Source organism: Amblyomma mixtum, chromosome 10, assembly GCF_055824585.1.
Source record: "Amblyomma mixtum isolate Tamu chromosome 10, ASM5582458v1, whole genome shotgun sequence".
Lineage (NCBI taxonomy): Eukaryota > Metazoa > Arthropoda > Arachnida > Ixodida > Ixodidae > Amblyomma > Amblyomma mixtum.
In genome coordinates, this window is record NC_143021.1 from 180,213,140 (window position 1) to 180,232,422 (window position 19,283).

Consider the following 19,283-nt stretch of genomic DNA (forward strand, 5'->3'; position numbering starts at 1 on the left):
TGTGCTGTCTCACTGCTCACACGACATCATCCTGGGATGTGACTTCCTTTCGACTCATCGTGCCGTTATTGACTGCGCTCGAGCTGAAATCGCCTTTTCTCCGCTGTGTGACGCTCCCTTTTGCGACGTACCTACGCAGTCTGCCAAACTTGTGGTCGCGACTGATACCGACATTCCTCCGTTTTCTGCTGCCCTCGTGCCGCTCTCCTGTGTCGGCGTCCCTCATTCAACTGTTTTCTTCACGCCTTCCGAAACCGCTTCCCGCCATCCCTGCCTCCTGCTTCCCTTTGCTGTTCTGACGATCGACCATGGACAAAGTGCAATTTACGTCTCTAACCCATCTTCGTGCCCGTCAGCAGTGCTCCGAGGTGAATGCCTCGGGCGTATTGAAGAACTTGATTCCTGCCTTCCCTACCCTATTCTCGATACCACCGCTTCCTTCGATGTCGATGTGCTCAGCTCTTGTGATGTTCGGAATGATCCACCGCCCTCCGACGTCTTCCACCGTGCCATTGACGCCGACCTTCCACCCGCGCTACGTGATCAACTCGTCGCCCTCCTCCAGCGCTTCAGTTCTTCTTTCGATCTTCCTCAGACTGCCTTGGGCCGTACGTCTGTCGTTGCGCACACCATCGACACCGGTACACACGCCCCTCTTCGCCAGCGCCCCTATCGTGTCTCGGCTTCTGAGCGCCGCGTCATTTCTGATCACGTGGACGACATGCTCCGTCGGGGTGTCATACAGCCCTCCCACAGTCCGTGGGCGTCTCCTGTTGTGTTGGTAAAAAAGAAAGATGGTTCCATCAGGTTCTGTGTTGATTACCGCCGGCTCAACAACATCACACGCAAGGACGTCTATCCCCTGCCACGAATCGATGACGCCCTGGACTGCTTGCAGGGAGCTGAGTATTTCTCCTCGCTGGATTTGAGGTCAGGCTACTGGCAGGTGCCCATGGCTGACGCTGATCGCTCAAAAACTGCCTTCATAACACCTGACGGCTTATATGAGTTCAACGTCATGCCGTTTGGCCTTTGCAACGCCCCGGCAACTTTCGAACGCCTGATGGACACTATCCTTAGTGGACTCAAGTGGGAGAGTTGTCTTTGCTATCTCGATGACATCGTCGTCTTTTCTGCGGACTTTTCTTCTCATCTCATCCGCCTCGAGCGCGTTCTGACTTGTCTTACTGACGCTGGGCTCCAGATGAATTTGAAAAAGTGCCGCTTTGCTGCCCGACAACTCACCATTTTAGGACATGTAGTCTCTAAAGACGGCATTCTTCCGGACCCCGCAAAACTTCGTGCAGTTGCCGAATTTCCGAAGCCCACCTCACTGAAGCAGCTCCGTAGCTTCGTTGGCCTTTGCTCTTACTTCCGTCGCTTCATCTTGAATTTCGCCACGATCATCGCTCCTCTGACCCAGCTACTAGCAGGCAGCTCCAACCTATCCGCTTGGACGCCTGCTTGCGACGACGCCTTCGACATCTTGCGCCGCCTTTTGGTTTCGCCTCCCATCCTGCGCCACTTTGACCCGACTGCGCCTACTGAGATCCACACTGACGCCAGCGGTATTGGACTGGGTGCCGTTCTCACTCAACGCAAACCTGGCTTCCGTGAATATGTGGTCGCCTACGCCAGTCGAACCTTGAGCAAAGCGGAGGCCAACTATTCTGTAACCGAACGAGAATGTTTGGCCATCATTTGGGCTATTGGAAAATTTCGTCCCTATGTCTACGGTCGCCCGTTCTGTATAGTAACCGACCACCATGCCCTGTGCTGGCTCGCTTCTCTCAAAGACCCGTCAGGGCGCCTAGCTCGCTGGGCTCTGCGATTGCAGGAGTATGACATTCATGTCATTTACCGCTCTGGCATCAAGCATAATGACGCGGACGCTCTTTCCCGCTCGCCGCTACCTAGTGCTTCATCGCCTGCTCCTGTGTCTGCTTACGACTTGTCCTCGCTTGCCACTGCCGACATGTCCACCGAGCAGCGGAAAGACCCTTGGATCGCCACTCTTATTAACTTCCTTTCGAGTCCTACGACTGATAATTCGTCCCGTTCCCTCTTACGTCAAGCCCGTCACTTTTCTATTCGGGACGGTCTCCTCTATCGTCGCAATTACCTGTTCGACGGACGCAAATGGCTCCTAGTGATCCCCCGCCATCTACGCACCGACATTTGCGCCGCTTTCCATGCGGACCCCCAATGTGCACATGGCGGCGTGTTGAAAACCTATACGCGTCTGCGTCTCCGATTCTACTGGCGTGGCATGTACCGCTTTGTTCGCCACTTTGTGCGATCTTGCCCATCCTGTCAACGGCGTAAATGTCCGCCTCACACCTCGCCTGCTCCACTGCAGCCGTTACCCTGCCCTGCCCGCCCGTTTGACCGCGTTGGCATAGACCTCTACGGCCCCCTCCCTCCCACTCCCGCTGGTCACCGCTGGATTATCGTGGCCGTGGATCATCTCACACGTTATGCTGAAACGTCTACATTACCATCTGCCTCCGCCCGCGACGTGGCTTCCTTTCTTCTGAAGAACCTGATTCTTCGCCATGGTGCTCCTCAAGAACTGCTCAGCGACCGTGGACGCGTATTCCTGTCTGACGCTCTTGAGGCCCTCCTCAAGGAATGCCGCATTATCCATCGAACCGCTTCGTCTTACCACCCTCAGACCAACGGCCTGACCGAGCGTTTCAACCGAACCCTCAGTGACATGCTGTCCATGTACGTCGACGCCAACCACTCCAACTGGGACCAAGTTCTTCCCTTCGTCACCTACGCATATAACACTGCGACACAAACCACCACTGGATTCTCTCCCTTCTTTCTTCTGTACGGCCGAGAGCCCCCCTGCACGATGGATACTCTTCTTCGCTACCAACCCGACATTTCCGAGTCCACGCCACTGTCCGACGCTGCCAGGTACGCCGAAGAATGCCGCCAGCTTGCTCGCTCGTTTACCACGCAGACCCAGTGGCAGCAAAAACATGACCGCGACACTTCCGCGGCCTCTACCTCCTACCCTGCCGACTCCCTTGTGTGGCTCTGGGTGCCTCCCACAACTCCCGGCCTTTCGCGGAAACTGCTGCATCGGTATCATGGTCCCTACCGGGTTCTCAAGCAAACATCTCCGGTCAATTATATTGTTGAGCCTGTTGCACCCGCTGCGGACTTGCGTCGCCGTGGCCGCGAAACCGTCCACGTCGACCGACTGAAGCCGTACTACGACCCCTCTGTTCTTCCTTCCCCTTAAGACGCCAGGATGGCTCCTTTTCACCGGGGGGAAACTGTAGTGTGCCAACTGTGACAGGTTCCGCTACCGCCATGCGCCGACACTGCGCTGCGCCTGACGACGACGAAGTTATGCGCCGACACTACGCTGCGCCTGACGACGACGAAGTTGCCCCGCTCTCTTGGTGCTGGCTACGCCCGTCTACGCTGCCAGATCCTGCACGGCGGTTCGGTCTCTTGAGGACGCCTAATAAACGCACCCCTACACGTTATATAGTTGTTACCGCGAGTTTTTATTCTTGCTGGAGGATGATGCCAGAGGCCGGGTCGGAAGCGCTGCCGACGTCGACAAACGCGCCGAGAGTCAGCATATCTAAGAACGCCTGCCAAATTAGGGGAAAGGTTACAGCTGTAATAGGCCGGTCGTTGGGAGATTGCGCTTTTCGTCACAGCCATAATTTTTGGCGCTGCTCGCTTTCAACGGACGTAGTCTGTGAACGACACAACGCCCACAGTATTGCCTGGCACTTCGCGGGTGCTTGTTTGCTGATGCGAAGCGAGGCTGGGGCACGCATGATCTGGGCCGCACTTAGAAAAACTTGTGCAGACAGTCTATATATTCTCCATAGACTTTTGCCGACACAGTCTATAGACTTTCTATAGACAATTTATATAGAGTAGCCGCCGCGGTGGCTCAGCGGTTATGGTGCTCGGCTGCTGACCCGAAAGACGCGGGTTCGATCCCGGCCGCGGCGGCTGAATTTCTTTGGAGGAGAAATTCGAGGCCCGGGTACTGTGCGATGTAAGTGCACGTTAAAGAACCCCAGGTGGTCGAAATTTCCGGAGCCCTTCACTACGGCGTCTCTCATAGCCTGAGTTGCTTTGGGACGTTAAACCCCATAAACCATAAACCTTATATAGAGTAGTCTACAGGCAATACAAATCCTATAGACAGTGTACAGACAATCTGTAAATTTATGGCCATTGACTTTTACTTGAGCTTTTTTCTTTCTGTGAACACGCTATAGACTATGAATAGACAAAAATAAATATCTATGGGAAGTCAATAGAGCCTGTAAGATAGCTCATTTTTATAAGGGCGGTATTATAATATGGAAGTAATTACTGATTGGGATCCACCAAAGCACCGCCATACGGCTACAAAGGAAAGGTATGCAGCCTTCTCAGAAACTTCGCAGTTAAAGAAAAATTCGTTCTGGTCCGGGGTTCGAACTTGGTACCACCGCTTCACTGGAGCACTGAGCTAACCGGGACGGCAAGCTTATGGTAGGGCGAGAGCGAATTGATCAACAACTCGAAGTTGGAACAGTGTTAGTAAAATGTTTTATGCAACCATTGTTTCTCAATTCCATTAAGTCCTATTTCTTTTCTTCTTTTTTTCGCTCTTTGTGATTGGCTAAAGCGGCGCTTCTTTTCGCCAAAAGCTGGGCTTGAGTCAGTGAAGAAGATAGATAATGAAGTGTGACCAAGAACAAATAGAAATAAAGTGAAACGGGAACGGAATCGAAATAGATTTATTTATTTATTTATTTATTTATTTATTTATTTATTTATTTATTTATTTATTTATTTATTTATTTATTTATTTATTTATTTATTTATTTATTTATTTATTTATTTATTTATTTATTATACCCTCAGGGTACAAATGTACATTATAGAGGGGAGGGGCGGATGCAGAGGCATACACATTTTACACAAAAAAGTTATTAATAAAAATTATACACGATCTCTGTAAAACCAGTACAAAAACGAAAGTAAGCATACAAAAAGAATGAAAAAGAACAAAGGTACAAAGAGTAAACTACGACATCGGCAACGGTGTTAATAAATACAGAAAAATATGGCAAGTAAAACAAATAGTAAACAAGGAATGCAGTTCCTAATAAACAAACAGTCGTATTGGGAATATGAACACCATCTATGAACGCCATGATGATGATATGAGCACTAGCTATGAAAAGAAACTGTGTAATGCTGATTTAAAATTCTCAATTTCAGATATACTTGTTAGTGATGCTGGTAGGTTATTCCAGTCATTGCTTGTCCGAGGAATAAACGAGTATGAATATGCAAGCGTATTTGAGTGTGGAATATGTACCTTTTTGCTGTGGTCACGGTGAGTTGAAATGTATGTCGGTGGTTGAATCCAAAGATAGCGCAAGGTTGTGTTATGATGGTATATTTTATGAAAGAGAGAGAAAGAGATGGTATATATGAAAGAGATGGTATATTTTATTTTATGGTCTTAGTCCGGCCCTTGTGACAATCATTGAATGCCGGCGCTGGTTAAGTAACACAAGAAAAAACTGTATAGCTATATGGTGCCCCCAAACATCAAACTTGGATGACATGCGCACGTAACTTGGCTGGAAAGGGAAAAAGGTTTGGTTTGGCTTATTGGGGTTTAACGTCCCAAAGCGACTGAGGCAACGCGAGACGCCGTCGTGAAGGGCGCCGGAAATTCCCACCACCTGGGGTTCTTTAACGTGCGCTGACATCGCACAGTACACGGGCCTCTAGAATTTTGCCTCCATCGAAATTCGGCCGCAGCGGGCGGGATCGAACTCGCGTCTTTTGGACCAGCAGCCGAACGCCGTAACCACTGAGCCACCGCGGCGTAGCTAGAGTGCATATATTGCAGCGGCCGCCGGTTGCGAGAAGGGTTGTTCGGGCTTAAATTTGTCCTCTTATGAAAGTTTTACGCTAATTATGCAATGAAACCTAATTTCGCTACCTATTCGACTCAGCGGGTTAAGTTCGCAGCATCAGTACGCTGGCGTCTGTTTTAAAGAGTAAGTTACGGCGTTTCTCAGCAGTAGTAGGCCTCCCACTGAGACATGAGGCGCCGTTGAGGGGCACTAGGTTACATTGAATCACATTACGGGAAGCGACAAAAAAAAAAAAAGAAACGACAGCACGAGGGAAGCGTGGAGGGAGAGGAGGTCGGCTACTTTTTATTATAGTTATTTATATGTCAGTATATTAAGCCCTGTCAGGCTCGCACAGGAGGTATATAGGATAGAACATTATATATGCGCTCCAGAAAACGAACACACGCAACAAAAAGTGTATCCTGGTTTCCTCAACGGTAGGCAACCGCTTCCCGCTCTGGCTTCTATCGAAAACGTCTGCGGAATTCCAGGATCGCAGCCGCCCAGCTTGAGGCAGACTGACGAAACGAAAACAAAAAAAAAAGAAGATAAACCATGGCGAAAAAAAAATGAGCAGACGAAAAAAGCACAGGAGCCATTTGGAAATTCAGAGGCAAAAAGAGCAGCCTATCGTTGGCGGTGAATCAACGCTCCCGCGGTTGAACTAAATTATGGCCTCCCTTTGAGAAGCACTTGTCGGAGGCAGGGGAGAGGGAAGAGAGAGAGAAAAATAAAAAGAAACGTAGTACAGGGCGATAAAGTGGAGAAGTGAGCGGCGGGGCTTTGAAAGCCGACGCGCCCCGATATGCAAAACCGGTCCCGCGGTTTCGCTGACTGATGGGCGATGTAATGAACTGATTGATAGACGGTGAGTGCATACAGGCAGCTGAGTCGTCAGAGGTAGGCTGGAAAGGATTGACGTTAGGGCGGCAAATAAAGCGGGTACAGATATACGTGTGAGGAGAAAAGTATATAACCTGGCTGCTTGCAGAATCAACTACTTTTTTCTTAATGCGGAAAGAATGCTGTTTTGCAGATGCATATGCACAATATGTGCGTGTGTGCGTGCGTGGGTTAAAGTGCTGCAGAAGTGAAACAGATCCGGTAAACCTCAACCATGGGTGACGCGGGATCGCGTCAGTTAGTTCATCGGTTTTGTAATTTTGTTTCTTTGCAGACTATCTGTCCAGCTGTACACTTGTTCAATTCACAGTATTCTTTTTTTTACCGCTAAAGGTGGAAGAAATCAGCCTCGCATATCATTCAATCACACGTCCTACACAGATAGAGCCTGGCGTAAAAAAGCGGCTGTGGAAAAACAGATCAAGGGAGCACTCCTAGCTAAGTAGCACACGTGGCACGCATCGAAGCTGTATATAGTCTCCATTTTATGTCACTCACAGACTTTTCGCCCTGGCTCGGGACGAAGCAGTAAGAGCAGTAGCTTTAGCAACAAACCAATGAATTAATCAACATAGCCTCAAAGAGAATAATCAGTCAATTTTTCTCAATGCTAAAGTCCGGGTGGAAATTTCTGCGACTAGAAATTTTAAATTTCTTATTTACCTTTAACTTGGAATAAATTTGTTGCCGCACTTAACATTATCGATAACCTGACACACCCGATACTCTCTCCCCTTTCTCTTACCCCGCACTTTGCAATGACCAATTTATTGGTGTACTATTTCTTTCTAGAAACTCACCAATCGGAGAAGTTTACCAGCTTACTGTGCACAATCTCATGATCTCATGAATGATCATGTTTAGTATTATATGTTTCATTACTCGTGATTTCCTCCTGCACGTATTTGCTTTGCTCGCATTTTGATGTCGCGGTTTGTATTTTTATATTTGCCTTTACTCCGGCCCTGCTTGCACCTCACGGCCGCCAGTATGTCACAGATAAATAATAAAATAAATCGATTAAATCTCGTCATCTTCGTGGCCGTGGAGCCATCGGCATAAAGCGGCACAACGCCTCACCAATAACTAAGGTTATAAACAAAATAAACTCCCTCGATCAGCCAAATCGCAGCACAACATATTGAGAACGCTTATAAGGAAGAACAGCGCACAATATACTCAGGAACGGCGTGAAAGGCAGACGAAGAGAAGCGTTGACATACAGCTGAAGTTTATCAAAGAACGCATTCGAGTGAATACAGAATGCACACACAAACGCGTACGTAATATCGGGTATATGTGCAATGATCCTCCGCCACCATGAAACGCACCTTGTCGAAAAGTGCAGCACAAGTGAATCCTCAACACCGTCGGCTGCTTAGCATACACTCTTAACATGAAGGAGTAATAAGGGAGTAAGTTGTCCTCTTTGCACACCCTTTCATGCAAGGGTGTGCGTTCGAGGACAAATGGGAGTAGAAAATGGCTGAGCTGTCCTCCAGCACACTCCATTTTGTTGCGAAAGCAACACTACGCGAGTCGCCGAGCCATTTCGCGGAGCTGAGGAAAGGCCATACTGCGCATGCGCGAGGAGCAGTGACGTCACATGGTTCACAGCTGGCGCGCCGCCGCCGTCGCTGCGCGGGTGACTCAGAGGTGCCGCCGCCGTTCTCGCCAGTCGCGCATGCGCAGTAGCGGCGCATAGCTAGCGTTCCAAGGCCGCCGCCGCTGCCGCGCGCTCTACATCGCCTCTCTCTCTCTCTCCTCGTTGCTTTCGCAATCCTCCAGGTTTAACCAGAGCTAAACCACTGTTTTTATAACAGGAAGTGCGCTAGACGACAGTTTACTCCCTTTTTACACCTATATAAGGCGTATTCTTGTTTAGAATGTAGACCTCGCTCCGTGAAGTGCTTGCTCTTGAAGATCCGTGTAACCTGCTGAGGGCAACGCAGAACCATAATAATTGCGGCTTGGCTGGCAATCTGTCTGGAGCGAGTCGGCCCCTTTCAAGGGACGAGAGTTACAAAAGCAGGCGGGAAGAGGTCAGGAGGAGGACTATGGTTATGCGTAGAGAGAGAGAGAGAAAGAGAGCGAGGCGATTGAATTCATTCTTCTGTACGCGGATCCTTCGCCCGATGTAAGGAGTCTCTCCTCCCTGTATAGCGGGACCTGCTGTGGGAATTTCGTCCGGACCAGTCTGTGAAGGCGCGCGAGGAAGCTTGGAGGCTGCGGTGGTGGTGGATCGTGAAAGGGTGTTAGAAGAAGGAACGCATCCAAACAAGAAACACCGTCGCACTGTTCCCTCACCCTCTCCACTGCGTCGGAGGTGGGAACAGGTATTCAGAAGAGGAGGAGAAGAAGAGGGTGGAGGGCGGCGAGAGAGACGCAGACCAAGAAATAAGCTACAGAAGCGGAAGCGGCGATTTAAACGGGGGACGTGATGGGAGGTAGCGCGTTGGCTTCGCGAAAGCGGTTCGCTTGTGATGTAAAGCGGAAGAAAAAAATTGAAGTGAAGAAAGGAAGTAAGTAAGAAGCTTAAAAGCCACCGAGAAAGAAGGGGCAAATAAAGAAAGAAGCGAAAGGAAAGAGACAGGAATAGAAAGAATGGTCGAGGCGGCCTGTTTCTTCTCCTTAGGAATGCATCAAAAGATGACGCTCTACAGCGTTCACCCGTAACTGCGCGGCCCTTGACTGTACAAGGCGACGAGTACGTACTTCTTGAAACCAGAGTTGATGTTAAAGGCTTTCTAGCTCAAACTAGTTCAATTGGTGCTACGTCGTTTAACCAGGAGCTCTCCAGTGGCAATCTGCTTCGTAAAAATAAACTATAGGCAATACAATGTTCGAACTACCAATCTGCTTGTTGCAGGTGTACGGCAATTTTGGCATCGCGATGAACAAGTAAGCAGCTGAAAGTCATGCCTCGCCTCAAAGCTTTGTAATATGTGTAAGGAGTTGACTACCTTTACGAGCTGCGGCTGTCATTGGTGACTTGTCGAAATCGCAAGCTCAGACGTCATATTAACGTCTCGACAGTTCTCCACATCTCTTGCTCTCTTCGAACAACTGTGAGGACAGCGTTGACAGCTCGGCTTTTCGATTCTCTCTCAGTAAACCAATGTGTGAGCGTAGCTAAGACGTCTGAGTTAGTTTACTGCAGCATGCGGACGAACGAAAAAATCACTCTGTACCGTTTGTAACGACCGAACGACCCCTTCGCATCTCAGGTACTTACTAGGAACTTCGATCAGAGTCTTTGAACACAATTAGATTTGATTGGCTGAAGGGCAACTTGTCCAAAGAGCGCCATAATTTCCTGTGTTTGGTGTCCACCAAACATGGCAGAATTATTTTTGAAAAGTAATCGTATTACACTGCTAGTTAATTTTTCGAAAATAATAAAGTAAATAAATTTCGATACCAGTTATTTCTGACAACAGCAAAATTAAATTAGAATTCGGGCCAAAAATAATGCAACTAGTTTTAGATTATTAGTTCTCGCGGATGCAAATAAGTACACTGGTTACAGCTCCAACAAGCGGTTAAAACTTCGTAACTGATGACGCCTCAGGAGAACCTGGGCTTCAAAGCGTGTTTCGGGAATTTCGCCACGCTTTGGAGATGCGGTATGGCATGCTGAATAGCCACTAGCATAGTGGCTATTAGAGAACAGTCCTGTTCAATGTCAGTCGTGTGTTAGTGTCGGCGGGCATATGCTGCGACAAAAAGCAAAGCAGATTTTCCTCTCGGACTGTCAAGATGGCGGCCTACGTCCACACCGCCACTCGGCTTGCGGGACCAGGCTAAACACGTGTCACTCCCGCTTTAGAGAGGCCGGAACCCGGGAAACGAGGCACCAAGGCTTTGCCGATATGATCAGGACTCCAGAAGTGGTGCATTTTAAGGCGAAAGCCTTTAACGGCTAATACTGTCCTCCGTTAGCAGAGGGTGTCACACGCGTTTAAACCGGGAACTAAAAGAGATAGAAGAAAGCCAATGGATGCTTCAGATATAGGAGGAAAGAATGAACCTGGAAGCCAATTTTGATGACTGTAAATTAATTAGTTAATTAATTACAGGCAAAAATATCAAAATCGTGTCGAAATAGCGCGGACGTCGATATAGCCACGGGAACGGTGTGACGTCACATCCGCCGGAAGTCGTCACGGCATAGTGAAAATGGTCACAGAATGGTCGAAAAAACGCCAGATTTGTGTCAAATTAGACGGAAAAATGTGTAATTAAGCATAATTAACGCTTAAGATCCCCGAAAGATGTATAAGTTGGGTATCAATATAGCCACAGGAACGGTGCGACGTCGCATCCACCGGAAGTCTTCACGGCATAGTGTCTTCACCTTTCGCCTCTCAACACTTTAGTTTCCAAAGTGTCCTCGCAATTTTTTCACTAAAGCAATTTTGAAATTATGAATTAATTTTGTTGCGAAATTGATATGATTACGTTGCATATTACCGCAAGTAATTTATTACTGAGCTCACCGATATTTATTACACTAATTTAACTGCTGCAAAGTCTACAAGTCTCCCGAATGTGGGCTTAATACCCGCTCTTCAAAGCATTCCGGCCGAAATAAAACCTGGAACAAGGCCAAGGGCAACTTGTATCCAGTGGAGAACCGCTGGTTATCCGGTGGCCCAGAATTCTGGCCAATGGGTACCCTGCATGCCTGGCGCAGTTTTCTTCAACGCAGTCAGCTAAAAGTTGCAACTTTTAAAACTCCTGTTGTAAGGAGGTGTCCGTTTTTGACATTCATTAAAAACCACTTAGTATGCGAACCCATCGTGGAACATTTAGAAAGTTGTGGCCAGGCTTTCCCTCTGCATAAAATTTCGTCATCATGCGTCACTGGATGTTGTGGCAGTTGTTGCCCGTATTAGACTGCTATGCTTCTGTGCTCGTTGCAATGTGCCGCTAAAAGGGCGAGGAGCAGCATTAGAAGGAAAGCAAGCGAAGATATACATTTCGTTCGAGCAAAAAGTGAGGGAGAATGTTCAAATGAGGATACTTTAAGTTTGTTCTACACGAGTTCAACTATACTTAACTATATCAGCGCATTCAACAAGTTTGGTTTGGTTTATGGAGTTTAATATCCCAAAGCGACTCAGGCTATGAGAGACGCCGTAGTGGAGGGCTCCGGAAATTTCGACCACCTGGGGATCTTTAACGTGCACTGACATCGCACAGTACACGGGCCTCTAGAATTTCTCCTCCAAAGAAATTCTAGCCGCCGCGGCCGGGATCGAACCCGCGTCTTTCGGGTCAGCAGCCGAGCACCATAACCGCTGAGCCACCGCGGCGGCGCATTCAACAAGTGTTTTATACGCTACAGTTCACGCTCCTGTATTCATACTATCCCTATGCCTTCTTGGAACCAAATGCGAGCGTATATAGATATATTTAACGTCAGCAAATGTAATTTATGAACAGTGAACAGTTTACTGTGTTTTCTGTTCATTGCTTTCTGCTATTCTAAAAAAAAACAATTCGCTGTGGCTTAGCTTGGTTAAGCCCGGTAATTGCGAAAGCAATATCCGTACGTACGCCATGGTACAGATGGTAGTGTAGCTGGTGGTGGTGCTTGTGGTTAGACTTGTGGTGATGCATCGGTTATGCAATGCAATCCAATCCAATCCATTCAAATCCAATCCACTCCAATCCAATCCACTCCTACCCAATCCAATGTAATGTAATGTAATGTAATCAAATCTAATCCAATCCAATCCAATCCAGTCCAGTCCAGTCCAGTCCAGTCCAGTCCAATCTAATGCAATCAAGGTCAAATGAAGGTCAATGGTGGTCACCGCAGCGGCACGATGGTGGCCACCGGCCGCGGCACGATGGTGGTCATCGGCCGCGGCACGCCAAAGGCGTGAAAGTGCAAGTAGTATTGCTTTCGCAATAAAAACAGCAGCTGTTCTCATATGTTGAAGTTTTCGGGGTGGTATTTGTACACATCACTGAAAGAGTGAGTAGTTCAACGCTCCTTTGAAGCTTAAACTTTTTAAAACTGAGGCTGCGCCAAGACAGAGCGAACCAAGTGAGAAGACAGTGCTCAGCTCCGATACCACAAATCGGCCACTTCATGCGCAATGCGAGAAAGTTGGCTGCTATCTGTCGTCTCACAATTAAAACAGCCAACTTCAAGGCAACGTTTGCCGCCTCATACGAGTATGTTAATGCAGGCAGCATGGAACTTTCAAGACAGTGATAAACGGTATCAAAGTTGGTTGCGAAAACGAAAAAAGACCTTTCGTTTCGCTGATGAATTCAATTCAAAACTTCCTCTAGTAACAACGAAGACTTCTCTAAGTGGCGCATATCCAGAAATTATTTTTGGAAACGGAACGGGTGCTGTTGACATAGGTGACATAAGGACAAGTTCAGGGGCTTGACAATGCGTATGCGCGGGTGCAGGGGGGGGGGGGGGGCGTGCCAGACCTAGCGCTGTAAGACGCGTCTTGTATACTTTGCCGTGTTCCTATATGGCAGAAGTGCATATGCGCTGTTATGCTACTAACAAGCGCGGCACTCAGCCGCAGAAAATTAGAATGAACCGGCATAGCATCTAACAGTTATTGCCTTGGTGAACACGGTGTCAAAAGTCTATAAAAATAAAGTGCAGAACGTGTTCCGTATCGCGCCGACCTTGACAGTTACAGCTCCTACTCAGGGACACACTTAAACCGCTAACCCCAAACGTTGCATATATGATACAGAGAACAAAAATGTGAATAATTTAATCTCTGCCCGCATATATACTTGAACTGCTAGCATGCTTCAAGTAACGCTCTTCTCCAACATATTTATCAACACAAGGCTGAAGTATAAGCTACCAAAGATGCAGGATGCCCGCGATAAGAAATTCGCGCAAAAGCTAGCCATAACGCAAAACAACCTACAATTTATGTGTTCGTAATGCTGCATAGACCGATGATAGAGCAGTTTTGCATGTATGCTTGAATTTCTTCGTGCGCTTGTGTGCCAGCACATGGTTTCGTGGACCTTAAGCACTCAGCTATTGTAAACATTAGCTCGAATCAGCTAATATATTTTTGTGATCAAGGGGCCATTAATGATGAAGTCCTGGAAATGCATAACTTTTATCTGCCGTTTTCAGTGGAGGAGAGTTAATGCATAATTAATTTAATTTTCATTGCGTCCAACATAATTTTAGTGATTCTGTGCCCGCTGTCAGATGTGTACGCCCAGGGTGAAGACCTCGTCAGGAAACACACGAGTCTCCTTTTGCCTCGCCTCGTGGGCATATTTCACATCGTGTATTTATGTCCCAAATAAATTGTAAGTTAATTGAATTGAATTGAATTGAATACAGGTCATGGCAGGCAGCACGATGTTTCGCATACGTACACACGCACCTCATACCCAGCGTAAGCATTCGCTACACTGATGAAGTAACGAGTCAGAGGCCACAGCTAACGTGGTACCTGCTCCGCGAAGCGCATGGATGGATGGATGGATGGATGGATGGATGGATGGATGGATGGATGGATGGATGGATGGATGGATAGGAGCGCCCCCTTTGAAACGGGGTGGTGGCAATTGCCACCATGCTCAGCTTTTCTTTCTTTATTATTTTTTTTTTTACTGTGTTGGCAATTCTCATTAAGATTCGCCATCACCTTTACCTACGGTTTCCTACAATTCTAACCTTATGCCACAGCTCTGCTTTTCAGCCACCAATCCTCCAATCGCTTTTTGCTGACTTCCACTGCAGATTTATTTACATGACCATTGTTATCTTTAAACCCTAGGGCCTCAGAAAGAGTGACTGTGCCTGCATCGACATCCGGATGGATACCATCACATTTGATTATGTGGTGTTCAATTGTTTCCACAGATCTACCACACACTGCACATGTGTCATTTTCTTCGTTAAATTTCTTTTTGTAGCTGCGCGTTCTAAGACACCCTGATCTAGCTTCAAAAAGTAGGGCACTGCCTCTTGAGTTATCATAGAAAAATTCTTTCCTGATCTGCCTTTTCCAGTATCGATATAGTTCTACACTATGTTTCTTTTCCATTGAATTCATCCAATTTTTAACTTCCGCGCATACTGTCGAGTTGGCTGCCATCTAGCGTGGGGCGGCGGCGCGACTCCGCCCTGTTTCTTCAGCTGGACTACTGCGCCTCTGCAGTGTCCTCAGCAGTGCTCAAGGCAAGCGAATACCCCTCCCACCCCCTCCTTCGCTAGGCACTCGATCCTACGCCGCGGCGTGAAGCCCTCCGGGAGCAACAACCGGTCACTCATGCGGCAGCGGGAACTCTGCAACAGAAGGAGGAGCAGGGGAGTTGGCGTCCGCCTCTCGGGACTTGCACTGCACTGTTGCTACATTGTTGCCCGGCCGGGAATGCCCCGAATGCGGCCTTCAGAAGACGCCGTCCTCTCCGAGACACCCGCTCTGCCCGCGTCCGTGAGACGACGCGGAGAAGCTCAAAGGAAGGCGACGGGTTTTAGAGGAGGGTGAATTTGCTGAGGGAGGGAACGAAGCATTGATCTCGAACGGCGGTCGAGTTTTTTTTACACGTCGGTTACTTGGGAATGCAGCTTCTTCGCAGGCAAAAAAGAGAAAAAGGGCTAAGAACTTATATTTGTTGTTTTTGGGATGATCGTTTCGCGTTCAGGAAGGATGATCGCAGCAGATATGCCGTGCTGTTGTTGTGACAATTCAGAGAGAACGTGAAGAGGACGCTTCTCACGAGGAAAAAATAAAACGTGCTTATTTTCTACTTCTGAAGCATGAAATGCCTCAGAATACGAGGTGTATTTTGCGCACATTTCTTTCTGCCGTCAACTTTGGTTTTGATTATGCATTGGCCCTGAGGTCCTTCAATGAATGTTTGGCGAGGATTTACGAGCCAAGGTTAACTCCTAGATTGTGACAAATGCCGCTAAGAAACCTTGGCCTGCAATTGTTTTTTCCCGCGTACAAATATTTTAGCATATGCGTGACTTTTCCGGCCTATTGACTGCGCGCCACATAGCCATCACGACGACTGCGTTGATCAGACGCGGAATACTGAAAATGTTTTGTTTAGGTTGGTTAGCTGGTTATTGGGGTTTAACGTCCCAAAGCACCTCAGGCTATGAGAGACGCCGTAGGGAAGGGCTCCGGAAATTTCAACCACCTGGGGTTCTTTAACGTGCACTGGAATCGCACAGAACACGGGCCTCTAGAATTTCGCCTGCATCGAAATTCGGCCGCCGCGGCCGGGATCTAACCCGCGTCTTTCGGATCAGCAGCCGAGCACCGTAACCACTGAGCCACCGCGGCGGGGCTGTTTTGTTTAAATTGTGCTAATTTAATCGCTTGTCCAGTAATTCGCAATGAATTACTTGGGCGCAGTAATTTCGCCAGTTGTAAGCACAAGTAAAAGATCAGTTTCTCCTGCCGTGTAAAAAAAAAAAAAGAGCCCTGACCAGTGCACTTCTTTGTGTGCGTCAAAACGAAAAAAATATAGTCTAAAATTATTTCATTACTTTTAGGAGGCCACTGTAATGCCATTACTTTTAGGGAACAGTAATTGATAATATATTCTAAATAAATTTGCATGATTTTTGCCTTGTATGGTGATGATAGCTTTCCCCTAAGGAGACACCAGGAGAGAACTACAGCAGTGATAGCAGGCTTTTTTGTATGTTAAGTTCAAGAAAGAATGAGAAATATTGCACGTATAGTTTAAAAATTTAAAGCATAGCCGAGAGATGGGGTCTGCGAACGCCGAGTAGCATATCAGAATTTACTGGCAGCTCTAAAATGCAGCCCATTGCGACTTGCTTCCACCGTGAAGTTCTCGTTCTCAGCGCTAAAATAGTAAGTTCTGCTTCAAGACGCTTTCGAGGCAAGTGTCTTCAGGACATATAGCATGATGCTCATTTCTTTGTTAACTTGATGTATATCCGGGCACATTAGTGCACATGACCTCGAGCTGTTTTCATTTCTCTATTAACGCCCGTGTTGACATGCACGTAAGTCGTCGATTACACCAAGTGAATAGAAAGGTATACTAGACGCAGCTAAGGAGATCTTGTGCTAAAAAAAAAAAAAAACGATTCTTGCAGTGCATACTCATTGATGTCGCTTGCGTCAGCAGAGTGGGCGCGGAACAATTTTTCTGATGTTTGGCTAATTTACCGCTAACTTAATTGTTCTGTCTACCTCTATGAATCTAAGCCACCATTACTCCTTTCCTCGCTGTGTCGCATTTCCTTACACTTTCGTTTTGACTTACAGAAAATGACAAAGTTCAGCCTGCTGTTTTACGCCCTCGGGTACTGTGAGGCCACTCTTAAAAGGAAAATAATGGCGCACCAAAGTACGTAAAAGAGCACCCCTTATGAAATACCCTCATGCTTAACGCCATAGGGAGTGTCCAGAATAAATAACTAAATAAAAGTAGTGCAAAGCTGCACATGTATGTAGTAACTCATTACGAAGCAAGAGCGTTAAAACAATGAAGAGAGACAGTAAAGGAGTACAGGATTAGTACCAAGGAACACGTGACCCGGGATGTAAAACAGAACCCAATGGATCGATTATCCAATGTTTGTTCCAGTTGCAGTCACAAGGTGGCAAATACGCATCAGCAATGCTCCCGTACTCGAGCTTGTTCGCTTCATACATCTACTCATCACTGTTTAATCCTCGTAACCCCAGCTGTCCGCTTTCACAGGACGCCACCCACTTGAGCCAGGTGATTAGATAAGAAAGCACGCGATCGGCATGTCGCAACTTTGGATCACCTAAAGTATCAAAATACAAAGTGACCTGGTTTCATCGCTGATAATATTCAACTCCATATCTTGTTCCTGTTTCTAGAGAAGATAATATTTTTTGCCCGTTATCAAGATGTCAGCTGACCGTTCACAACGAATAGTACAAGCCTGGAGGCGTTAGTTTAAATGGAATTGCTCGCTGTTCTCTTTACCATGTAAGCGAAGCGTAAACTACGTAAACGGAACAAAACAAGAAGTATATCTGGTGGCGTTTCTTTAGCTGCAGTTATAAGACCTGCTTTCATTCACTGGCTCCTCAACCTCAAGGGTGAGAAATAGATACATTTGATAACATATAATATGCTTACAGTGTTAATAGCATGACAAAGTACGACGGACGTACAGCCCCCGTCAAAAGTATGCAGCCAAATGGATTCGATTCTAAGCTGTTTAGCGTGGCTCCCTAGCAAATCAAGCAATCCAAAGTTTGATAAGATTGAGGAAGCAAAGCCATTCTTCTTTCGAGAGATTACAGTCGCTGAGAATGCATAACGAGGTATGTTGTAGTCCTCACAACTAAACACTAAGAGATGTACACTTTTGACAGACTTTAAGGGATGACAATGTGGAAGACTCGACACTATATCTAGCCCATATTTTACGTTAGTCTCCATGATGATGATGATGACAGAGAATGTGCAGACAAAGCGTGTTAAACGGTTATTAGAGCATTTCGCCGCGAGCAAAATGCGGTCACCATGGCCGAATATCCAACCCGCGGCGCTGTGCTCTTTAGCACGACGTGTAGTCCGCCGAGTTGCAGCGCAAGTCAGCAGATTCCTGGTGCCAGATTAAGCGGAGTGGTGTATGTACGGAACCAACATGCCTCGGGACACCGAGAGACATGTGCGCTAATCATAAACAATGCTCAGCCTTAGCCAGCGGAAACTGCGCTCGGCGGGGTGGTGTTTCTGTTGCCCGATATGTTCGCATGACCACGTGTTTGTTTACAGCTGCGTCCAAGCAGATAACCTTCATAATAAATGGCGTCCTTTAATAGCCTAAATGGCCGCAGCCAGCAACAGCGATAACAATAAATACAATTCCTTTGTCTTCGGCGGCTTGATAGGCTTCCGGCCAAGCATCTGCCATCCAGTCTTATTAAGGTGCTCTATTGTGGCTGAAGCATTGGGGTTGAACGAGTGTTTGGATCTATATAATAAATCCGATGAGCGTCCGCTTATTCTGGAACGCGCGTTACGTTCTAGAGTTTGAAGACGTCTGCTGGGTCTCCAGTCATGAGACAATGTCAACCAGTCCAGCATTGTTGATGCTGTGAATGAATGAATGAATGAATGAATGAATGAATGAATGAATGAATGAATGAATGAATGAATGAATGAATGAGTGGACACGCCGGATGATGGTACCAACCAGGAGATGCGGCCGATGACAAAAAACTTCGAGATCGCTGCGGCTACCCGCATTGGAGCAATGCGAAATCAAAACGTCCACATACTACATCGACGTCGTGGCTGTTCTGACGTGCACGCACTATACCGACGTCCATGGCTATCTTGACGTCTAAGTCTATTTTTTCGCGTTTTTTTGCGTATAATCACCTAATTAAACCTTATCAACCAAATTTTTCCCGCGGCAACACTTTATCACACACTATCTGTAGCGATCATACTTTCACACATTTATCTTGAGAG